The sequence below is a fragment of the Nuphar pumila genome, chromosome 7 (assembly GCF_984573655.1).
Source record: "Nuphar pumila chromosome 7, dmNupPumi1.hap1.1, whole genome shotgun sequence".
Taxonomy (NCBI): Eukaryota; Viridiplantae; Streptophyta; class Magnoliopsida; order Nymphaeales; family Nymphaeaceae; genus Nuphar; species Nuphar pumila.
Genome location: NC_143255.1, coordinates 96,736,440 through 96,748,597, shown reverse-complemented (window position 1 = coordinate 96,748,597; position 12,158 = coordinate 96,736,440). Strand labels below are relative to the sequence as shown.

General features: G+C 36.7%; 1 protein-coding gene across 3 annotated transcripts in view; it reads right to left on the bottom strand.

The window, feature by feature from the left end:
- LOC149832555 (putative 1-acylglycerol-3-phosphate O-acyltransferase) overlaps nucleotides 1–12,158 on the bottom strand; it is a 130,290-nt gene that overhangs the window by 57,088 nt on the left and 61,044 nt on the right. Inside the window, exon 9 of one of the 3 annotated variants that reach the window (XR_016433352.1) lies at nucleotides 6,129–6,253. The exons of the other annotated variants lie outside the window; for them this stretch is intronic. The gene's annotated coding sequence lies outside the window, so the exon portion shown is untranslated. The remainder of the gene's footprint in view (nucleotides 1–6,128; nucleotides 6,254–12,158) is intronic. 3 annotated transcript variants of the gene reach the window in all.

The following is a 12,158-nucleotide window of genomic DNA, read 5'->3' as shown; positions in this document are numbered from 1 at the left end:
GAGATCATGTTTGACATGTTTGACATTTTTGAAAGGATATCTCATTACTAGGGATTGGGTCATCGCTGAAATTGTGATAATTGTGTTGTTACTTTGACGAAGAAAGTACACAACTAAGGTAATCCCAAAAGAAAAGGTAGACGGATAATTTTCCACTGCAATGATCAGAGAAATCACCAGGCAATATGAGGAAAATAAGGTGAAGAAAACAGGTAATAGGATTGAAATCCAAGAGAAAATACATAATTTTCTTAAGGAAAATAGCAGGCAGGATCAAAATAAGGCTAAAAATTCGAGATCCAGAAGAAAGGAAGGAAAATAAAAATTGCCTAGAGTTTTGAAGAAAAATAAAGAATTTGGAAAAATCGTCTAGAGTTTTCAGAAAATTTATTGGAAAAATATAAAAAAATAAAGGAAATAAAAGGAAATAACTAAGATGCATTCAATCAGATCCTGCACAAACAAGTATGCGCATACAACACTCCCTAAAAGGCTGACTCTAAATACACAAAGTTTGAAATAGCTGTAGGACCCTAACCCTAACTCTAAAGCTCAGATCATCTGTGTTCAATCATGCTATGCGGATATATTCGAGCCAAAGTCCGATGAACATGGCATAAAAAGAATTTTCTTCAGTTTTAGGCTCATGTTTTCCAACATCTTTGAGCGCCTGCCGATATACTTTAGACTATGGCCCTCGATACGTGGCAGAGGGGTTCAACCCAAATAGGTGGCTCAGTTGTCAGGCTTTGTCCCGAACTATGGTTCTGGAAGAAAGCCCAGCAACGTGGTGGCTAGGTAAAAATAGGTGAGGTTGTTTTTTAAATATGATCAACATGTAAGAAAATAGAAGACTCTAATGACCTAAAAAAGTAGAATTTTAAAAAAATCGAGAAGCAAACATTGTTTTCAATCAGATCCTAGATTGAGGAGGATTGTATGAGACCTAAGTCTATGTGAGCATGAATAATGCCTCCTCAATAGGTCCTACCAAACCATGCCTAAGTCTACATACAATCCATGTCAGTTGGGTTTGATTATAGGCTTCTAGGTTTGCATGAAATAAAGCTGACATTATAGAACATGATTTTGATAAGTTGAATAGAATAAAGCACTAGATTGATCAGGCGGAGACAAGTCCCATCTCGGTTGGCAAAACTGTTATCATTGCAAAATTTTACTTTTGCAAGTCAAACTGACATTTTGAAAAAGATTTTGAAAATAACTCGCCTCCATTTTAAAATGCGGGAAAATTTTGAGGAATAGGATTCGCCTGTCGATATGAGGTTCAACTGTTCTTGGTGCCATAACTAGGGGTAATCGAACCAAGGATCAATCATGTGCTTTACTTTATTTTGCTCAACTGTCTAAATCAATGTTCTATTCCTAAATGCATAAAAAATCAAGCATGTGCTATGACTTAGAAAAATGCAGATTGAAAACATGATGTATACTTTGAAGATTTGAAAGTACTTGAAAAATGAAGACACTTTGAAAATCATGAACCACATCTGGCAGATATTTTAAAAAAAAGGAAAATCGATTTCTGAAGAAATCCTGATGTTTTGAGAAAATCAATTTCTGAAGAAAACTTGGGTAATTTTTGAGAAAATTGATTTCTCTTATTTTAACTTCTGGATTTGGGAGATATTGAAGTTTGGAAAGACTTAGAAAAATATTTAAAAAGTGAAACTATTCTGATAAAATCAATTTCTGAAGAAAAAGAAGTTTTGATGCCTTGGAAAATCAATTTCTGAAGAAAAGGAAGTTTTGATGCCTTGGAAAATCGATTTTTGGAGAAAATTTGGATGACTTTAAGAAAATCGATTTTTCTGATATGGAATTATGAAATAACTCAACAGGGATGGGTGTGTGGCCCTGTGAAATCCTTTTATGATGCAATCTAAACCTAGATGATGCATGAATGCAATTTAAAAAAATATTTTCTGAAGAATTTATGGAAAATCATTGATAAAAAGACTGAAATATATTTGTCACATATCCCTGACTATGGCCACGAATATAACTTATTTGATTCTAAAAAGGGAGAAATACTTAGAAAACTTTCAAGAATATGCAATAATTTCTGAAAATAGACAAAGTGTGTAGGCCGTTTGTGGCTTAAAAGAAGATGATAAATCTGGATATTGTTCGTATTCTGACTATGACCACAAATACGAACTCAATCGAGTTTATTAACTCCTTAGAAGCGAGTGCATGTACCATTCGTGTAGACCATTATGGATTTGAATATGCATGAATTATCATCTATCACACGATTAATATTGTTGAGAATAAACTATATGCAATGCAACCCTAATCTAAGCAGAAAAGTAAATTCTGATTCCAATGTTTACATTTACAATTTACATCAATATTTGCAAGAAAAAAAGAAAAGAAAAAGGAAAAATTTAATCTTGGGTGTCCCTACAAAATTAGCAAACTTGTTAGTGGACAAATGTCAGCTTTTCGGGATTTATCCAACAATATCTGGAATTCAGGGATTTATCCGGATATAAGCCTTTTCTCATGCTTTCTTGAAATAAACATAATAAAGGATGATGCATGAATAAATAAATAATAAAAATAAATAAATTTAAAATTCAGAATTTAGAAAAAAATGACTAAAATACCCTTGAAAATTGACCTTTATTGCAAATGAGGGTTAAAAATAGGGGTTTTCAGAAAATATTTTTGTAAAACACTTAATCCGTGGATCAAACAGATTCAAAACGATGCCAAATCAGGTGGAGAGCACCCTGATATGATTATGAACATGATCAAATCCTAAAAATATAAATTTTTTCATGAAAAAAGAAATATTAGAGAAAAAAACAAATTTTGCCTGTATTTCAGTTGAATCAAGACTCTGCGGGCATCCTATTTTTATGAAATAACTAAATAATGCATCAAATGAATTCTGAAATTCATAAAAATTGACATGAACACTTATAATAACCCTAAAATTAAAATGCAGTAAAAAAATATAATATTGGAATTTTTTGGATATAAATATTAAATAAAAAGATAAAAAAATACACGATTTTACCTATGATCACATACCTATCACAGTGTCAGACCCAAATTGAATATCAAACTACAATAAAAATTTATGAAATTTGACACAGCAAAATCAGACAGATTAATAAAGATAACCCTTTTTACAGATCTAGAATACAATCTCTGGTTAGAGAGATATGATTCCGGCAATACTACCTGATTCTGGTTTATGCATAACGATATAAAAAGGATAGATCCGGTTTTGAGCTCAGGAAAATATAGCAAACCACTATCAAAATTTGTAAAATTTTATAGAGACTAATTATAAATCACATTGAGAAAAACCCTTTTTATGGATCAACGATACGATCTTCGGTGAGGGAGAAATCGCTCCAGCAATATGAACCAAGGATCAGATCAAGACTGTCACTCAAGAAACACAGGTTCTTATTGTGAGATTTAAGAAAATATAAATCAATGGTGAAAATTTATAAAAATCACACCATAAAAAGTAGACATGCCGACAAATCAGTGGCTTTTTATGGATTATCAATATGATCTTCGGTTAGAGAGAAATCGATCCAGCAAGTTAACCCTAACCCTGAATCGGGTCTGTCGGTTCAAGAAGTATAGGTGCTATTATTGGGTCAAAGAAACATAGAAATCTACCATAGAAATTTATAAAAATTTTACAGATTAAACTAGACATCATGAAGAGTACGCTGATTTTTATGGATTATCGATATGATCTTCAACGAGGGAGATATGACCTCAGAAAGATGCTCCTAGATTTCCACAGTATTTTCCCGACTCTGAAAATAGGTTTTGACTTTGATTTTTTAACACAGAGTTATAGACCTCTAAAAATTCTGATTTTCTTATTGGGAACTATAGGCATATGCATGATTTCCCTATAAAAAAATCAGATTTTATTAATGAACACAGGCTGGTAAAATAATTGCATTAACAACAACAACAACAACAACAACTACTACGCCTTCATCCCAAAACAATTGGGGTCGGCGATATGAACCAACAAAGAAAATCATTATGGGTCTTCCACATGAATCCTTCTCCTCCATTCATTTCTATCCAATGCCATGTCCTCGGTGAGGTTCAAAGCATTCATATCCTTTCTTATCACCTCCATCCATGTCTTCCTAGGCCTACCCCGACCTCTTTTAACTAATATATTTTCCCATTTCTCCATCCTTCTAACTGGAGCATCATTAGGCCTTCGTCGAATATGTCCAAACCACCGTAAACGATTCTCTCTCATCTTATTTTCAATGGGTGCAACGCCTACCTTCTTACGTATCTCCTTGTTCTGAATCTTATCTTTTATTGTATTTCCACACATCCATCTCAGCATACGCATCTCAGCTACACTCATTTTTTGAATATGATGTCTCTTGGCAGCCTAACATTCCGTACTACATAGTAAAGCGGGCCTAATAGTCGCCCTATAAAACTTTCTCTTCAACCGCAATGACATTCTATGATCGCACAACACTCCAGTTGCACTCTTCCATTTCATCCACCCAACCTTTATCCTATGATTTACATCTCCATCAATTAACAAATAAATAAAATTATAAATATAGAATCTAAAACCCTAGAGCGAAATAAAATTTGTTTAAGCATGCTAAAATCACAAAAAATGTGTAACCAATGATATGAAATATGATTTAATGCATGAACAACTAAAATAAACATGAATATGATGAAATAAACAAAAAAAATCAGGGAAGCATGGTTGAGTTTTTGATTTAGCCATTAAAAGAGGGATTCAACCTATAGAAAGAGCGAATCTCGATCTTTTCCGAACATTTTACATAACAAGCGTATTGCAAACGATTCTAACAGATAAAAAATGTGTAAAACATCATGTATGGTCAGTAGATCATCATCTTGGGTCGTGAGCATGGGTTTTTGAACAAAAAAGTAAGGAAAAAGATGAATAAAAGGGGGCGGCAATGAAGGATTTAATGGAAAAAGTAAATAAATTAAGCAAAATAATAAAAAATGAAAGAAAAGCAAAGCTTACCTTGGGGCTTTAATGGAGAAGGGATGTTAGGGCTTGAAGGAGAGAGAGGAGGGAGAGCATGGGTGGACCTCCCCCTTGGGAGACTTATTTATAGTTTTTTTATTAGGTTTATTTAGAGAGTTTTGTTTTTTTGGAACTCTCTTAATTAATTCAATTAAGGGGGGGGGGGGGGGGGGGGTTCTACATGGACTTCTAACCTAAACCAAACACTAATTAACTAACCTAATTGACCTCTAATTGAATCTGAAAATCTCAAATGTGGCGCCACCTTATGTGGATCCACATTTGGTTTTTAAAACCCTAATTACAAGATTTAAAAACAAAGTTTTTAAGATACCAAAATAAAGGTAGAGTTTTAAAATCGATTTTGACTTTTCAAACTTCTAATTTAATTAAAATTCTAACTCACCTAAACTAACCTAAACATCTTCAAATGTGGCGCCACCTACTGTGGGCCCCATTTGATTTTTCAAAAAAAATAAATTTAAATAAAAGGGAAAATAAAGAGGTTAAAAATATTATTTTTTTTCTGAAAAACTTCAAAAAGACCCCTAGACTCACTAATATTTTTGTATTTTTGAAATATGTAAAGCATGAAATAAAATGAATTTGAATAAAGATGGAAAAATTAGGGTTTGGTTCCCCCTGCAGTGTGAGTCCCACTTGAAGAAATTTATAAAAATTGAAAATTGGTTTAAAAATCAAGTTTAAAATGAATCTAGATCATTTTTTTAAGGAAAATACTTTGAAATAAAGGAATATAAAGCCCTGAGGAGTTGGCCAAATGGCAAATGTCGATTTCAAACCCAGGTTTTTGAAATTGATTTCAAAATAAGGTTTTAGAACTCGAATCTAGATTTGAGATTTTGAAAAACCAGAGTGCTTGTAACGCCCCAAAATCCCAACTTGTAATATCCTTAGATTTTTAGAGGATTTTTTTTAAAAATTATGCAAGCGAAAAAACCTTAAGGGAAATTAGTTGGAAATTTTGGGTGGGTTACAGGATGAACAATAAAAAGAAACATTTCATTCCATAATTGATTTACAAAACCAGACCAAGGATATACATCAATTCATTTACCAAAGGGTCTCTCAAAACCAAAATTGAGGATTTCGCAAAATAATTGCCTAGACCGCGTAAGTCTAAAGTGTGGGTCCCAAGCCTCTGTCGTGCAGTCGTCGCGATCGTACCCTAGCAGTCATCACCTGTATCCCCATGAAACGGGGTCAGTACTCTGGTGAGTTGGTGAGGTGATATCTTCAACCATACATTTAGGAAAAACAAGGCAGTAATGACATTGATGCAAATATCAACAAGGCTAATTATCATATCGACATAAGTAACTTTAGCATGATGAAACAGTAATAAACATTTGAAATCATTAATTAAGTGCAACTATAACAAGTAATGAATGATAAGAAAGACAGAGAATTTAAACATCTGAACAATTAAACAATTAAAGAACTAAGAATTGAACTACGACATAAGCACTAATTCATACATCAATAGTTAGCAAGTTAGTTTAATTGTTCTGTCTTGATTACGCCTTCAGGTACGTGAAGGAACCTTGTATTCTGTGAAAAATACCATCGACATTTATTATTCTACGTTATGTAATAACCGTGGTACCTACAGACCGAGTAAACCTCATGCGGGTGACTCGTAACCAAGAGAAAACCTCGCATAGGTAACATATTGCAATCCACACTACTTTAGTAGATGAGGCACCTTAATAGGTCACATCGACCTCCCTAACTCTGAGTGACTGGAGGTCAAAGGATGCCTTTGCTCCTTAAACGTGTCTTGAAATCGACCGGTCACTCAGGGTTGTACCATCCACCCTCTCCAAGGTGAACCGTTTTGTGAATGGGTAACATGGCGATTTATCTTATTAGGGATTCAGTTAGTAAACTTTCCCTCATTCTGAGCTACTTAGGCCCATCTGGCCTTGTGTTCCTCGCAGGGCAACATGAACAACACTCATGGTCTAGCCTGCCCATTCACGTGCTCTAGCCTCACACGACCTCAAAAGAGCTCTTCGCCTGTGAAGGCGATCATCACACATTCATTATTTAGGGGTTTATGACACGATGAGCACAAGTGTACTTTTCTCACAAAAAAAGACCCAATGCCCAACACAACTCGCCACAAAGTTTCAAACAAGCATCCAATTACGCAAAATAAGTGTCATAACCCTACTGTGATGTCCATATCTCCTTTGTCATTCAGGACAAACCAAGTGTCATATGTGCATCGTGTGTCAACTATAAATGCACGTAATTCCATTAACCATCTATTGCATGATAGGATTTTTTTTGCAAAATAAGACACTTGATATACAAACTAACTTGATTCAACACGTTTTAGTTCAGTGACATAATGTGCCAAAGTGTGTAAAATTTCTAACTTAATCAAAACATGTTTCGATAAATTTCGCACACATGCTAAGATGTAATTCTCATGCCTACTCATGTCACATACATTTCATATCGCATTTGTGTCAATCATGTGCAAGTGCAAAGTGTAAGTAGGCAACGATGTTCGATACGTAAGCCAACTATGCATTTTCACGTATTATTTGCAATTACAACAATTTAAGCATTTGCAATTGCACATTATATCACAAGACTTTTTGCATCATATTTGGCATTATTAAATACAAGGGTGATTCACATAATCGTAACACTCTCTTTTCGCTTTGCTATCACTCTTACGCATTTTAACAAAGATTCTCATGCATGTGTCATGATATGCGAGTGATGTGCGTCAACTTTGAGTAATATATTTGCGAGAATTACATTGGCATGCTTTTCTTTGTGAGAATTCGAATAGTGACAATTGTGCTTCAATCATACACTTGCTAGTATCGATGCGAGGGACCACATGCCACAACTACGATGGCTAGAAAAATACGCGGCAAAAAATTGTGAGAAACATGCATTCCACAAGTATGTTCATGACATAACAAGTGCAAAAGCGAAACCCAACGAAAGTGCCTCACACATGCTACACTCATGCGCAAAACGAAAACCACCAAACACATTGTCAAAACTCGAGAAAATGGGGCAGCATTGGGCTGCCACGGGACACGAGCAACATGCTACCATTACGGCAGAAAAATGAGTGCTAAGGCATCACACACTCGCAATCTGCAGGGTTGCAGAATGGGGCTGCCCACGACTGAACTGCTGTGGTAGAGGCAACAACCCCACTTGTAGGCCAAAGCGTTGTTCCAACATGAGGGAACTGGGCCTGTTGTAGGCTGTACAGTAGCAGCCTGACAGGCCACCGACTGGGAGTGGAAAGGAAGCGCAGGTGTAGGGCAAGCGCGATGCTGCCTTGCTACAAAAGATTGCCCCGGACAGTGACTGTCCGGGCGCCCCACCCTTGAGACCGGGTGTTGCTAGGTCTGGTCCAGGTGGGACCAGACCAGCTCGGGTCTAAAAAAAATGACCACACCTTGGTTTGAGCCAGAGTGACTCAGACCAGAGGTGATGTTGCCAGCCGAGCACACAGCCTGACACAGGGTGCACAGACTGGTGTTGTGCTGGACCACCCTACCTGCCGCAGCTACAGCAGGGCGCCCGGTACACCGGGGCTGCTGTAGCTGCAGAGAGGAGTGGGTCCGGGTGCTAGGGACCTGGACACAACACCTGCACAAGGTGCTGGCCAGACCCCAAGCATCCACCTGGCATGCAGCCAGGCACTGTTGCACAGAAAGAAACGAAGAAGGGGCAGAAGGAAGGAAAAAGAGAAAGGGAAAGGAGGCCTAGGCTGACCCGGGTGTGGTAGACCTGGGTCACCTGCTGCAGCCAGACCAGGTCTGAACCCCTACAACCCAGCAAAGGGGCTACAACCGTGGTGGAAGGGAAGAAGGAAGGAGGTGGGGGTGCTGGAACAGCAGCCCCTTGCTGCCAGCAGCAATGGTGCATTCCAACCACCTACCCCGCTCTTCCCCTCTAGCTGGGGCTCTACACATCCATGAAGAGGCCGTGTGAGCCCAGCCACTATGGGGAAACCAAAAGAAACCAAAAACAAAAAAGCAAATAGATGTGGCGTGTGTGCACAAGAAGGGTGGAAATGCAAAAATGAAAATGAAAATGGCAAATATCTAATCAACCCAACCCCTTGCAGTTCATTGAATGCAAGAAGGGTTCTAGGCTTCATGGTATTGATCATGGCATGCATGCATTTTTCAAAAGAAAAGAAACAAAAATGCTAAAAACGGAAAGAAGATAAACTCACCTTGCTTTCAAAAAGGAGGAGGAGAACGTGATTCTACCCATGGCTTGGAGTGTAGAGAGGAGTCCCTCTTTGGTACCCAGCTCTACACAAAAGCCCCAAGGTAGTTTGATGGAGTCCACGATTTGGGGGAGAGGGAGAGAGAAGAGAGGAGAGGAGAGAAGAGTGAGAGAGAGGCCAAATCGGCTAAAGTTTCTCTCTCCTTCCCCTTTCCAAAGCCTTATAAAGCTTGTGGTTGCACTGGATGGCTGGGATTAAGAGAGAGAGATGGACGGTCCAGCTTGAACACGCCCCCCCCCCCCCCCGTTTTCCTCCTTAAATTCGGGTTGTTTTTAAGGCTTTTTAACTTTTCATTCCTTTTTTTTTAATCTTTTCAAAGTGACATGGGCTGCACCGTAGAGTGTGCATGCCCTAGGGAGACGTTGGCTGTGTGCCAACCTTTCCAAAAATTCAAAAAACCTCACTTTAACTTGTTAAAATTTTGTTTTGGCTCTTTTAAAAAAACCTATTCTTTTTTCTCTTTTTTTTTTGAAGTTATGCTTTGATCTTTGAAAGTATCCTTCCTAATTTTTGATAAAACCTAAAAAAATTCATAAACCACATTCAAAGTATAATTTTGTAATAAAATGGGTTTAAGCCCCTTTTTAAAAGTCTCGATGGTTTGATTTTACTGAATATATATATATATATATATATATATATATATATATACGCATACATACACCTATATATACATGCATACATAGGCCTATACATACACTTTGAAATTCTACAATAAATTGAATAATTTTCTCAGAAAATTTGAGGGTCTTACAGTGCTGGTCCTCGAGAATGACATGTAATGACATGAAATGTAATAAAATGATAAGAAATGACATGAAATGATACAAAATGATTATAAAATGTAAACCCTGGGTGAGGGATTTGAAGTCATGAACCCTGAGCAGAGACAAAGAATTGAACATTCCTGTTCGAGGATGAAAATTGAGGATTGATTTTGGCCCTGCAGGGCATGAAGTGACACTGAAGAATAAGGTTTGAACTGGTTTAAACTGAATTCTAGGATTTCTAAGATCAGAGGAACTAAAAAGACACTGACTCGACAAAACTCCTATGTTGGATGATCAAGAAATGATACAATTCTCAGAGAAATGGTGAGAAATGCACACTGGAGTGAAGTGGACCACAAAAATGCACTGGGTTTGAGCTAAAATGAAGGCCAATAATATTGAGATGAACTAAATTCAGAGCTCAAACATTAGCTCAACTGACTGGATTTAGCTCAACTTTAGCTGAAATGAGCTGAAATGGGCTAAAATGGATTCTGACACTATGAAAAATAGATTTGAACTGAAACTGAACCACTTAAACTCCTAGTGAGCTTAAGCTAGACTCAGGGAAATAAGGTCGATTGACATTAACTGGCTCAAAGATAATTGACTTGAATTCGAGCTAGAAATGAGCTAATTTCTCAAGAAATGAACCAATTTTAGCTGAAATGGCCAAAAATAAAAATGTTTGCTCATCGTGAGCTCAGGTAAGCTAGAAGTGATTGACATTCTAACTGTTCTGAACTTAAAAATGAGCTTGACTAACTCTGACTGATAGTGGCCTAGGGGTAAATGGGAATTTTATTGACAAAAATGGACGAAATGACTCCTAAACTAGGACAGACTTAGGGTTAGACTCCTAAGGGGATTGGCATCTGCTGAAAGGGGGTGTTTGAAGATGAACGAGGAAAATTTAGGGTATTTACACCTATTCTATGTAAAACCCTACCCGACCTGTGGTCCATATATAAAATCATAATCTATTTAACAACTCTTCCTCTTTTCTGTGGCAATGCAACTTCTTCTTCTTCTTCTTCTTTTTCTTCTTCTTCTTCTTTTTCTTCTTTTTTCTCCTCCACCTTCACCTTCTTTCTTCTTCTTCCTTGTATACATCTATTTGATCTATTCCTACTGTCATACCCTCTATCATTCACAAATCATCCTTTGCAGTTGAAAAAATATCTACCTAACCTTCGATATACTTCATGATAAATATGCTACAGTTGTGCGAGCTTCATATTCTCCATTAGTTCACATAAAAAAGGGAATTAACGACTGAAATTATCACTATGTGTTACAAAAAAAACTTGCAAAGAGATAAGGACCTTCATTGGTAGATAGATTTGCCTTCTATCATTCCCAGTGACTAGCAAAGGCCACTCAGTAAACTAAAGGTGCTTTTCATTCTTCTCTCTAAGGTGATTACCATCCTTCGCAGTTGTAAATTGATTTGTATTTATGAAGTTACCTCAATTTTTACTTTATCTAGTCTAATATAGATCCATGTAAGACCCTATTCTATGCAAAACCCTACCCGACCCAACCCAACCTGTTGTCCAGGTCTAAAACCCTAATCTATTTAACCTATTTTCCTCTTTTCTGCGGCAGTGCAACTTCTTCTTCTTCTTTTTTCTCCTCTGCCTTCATCTTCTTTTCTTCTTCTTCTTCTTCTTCTTCTTCTTCTTCTTCTTCTTCTTCTTCTTCCTTGTATTTTTTTTCTTCTTTGTTCTTCTATATTCCTTCTACATGTACTTGATAGATAGGGTTTGATGTTGATACCATAGTTGTTTCACGCTGTGAGGAAAGATCTGTATAATCTTTGATGATGATTATAGTGGTTATCTTTTGTGAATACATCGATATATTCATGACACATACGACTCTGATATGTGATCATTGCAAAAAATTTCCTCTTTTCCTTTTCCTCTTTTCCTTTTCCTCTTCCTTCTCTTTCCTTTCTAGCCTCTTTCTCTTTTTGAAGGGGATAAAAGATAGAAAGAATAGAGATGAGAAAGAAAGAAAGAAGAGATGAACTCTT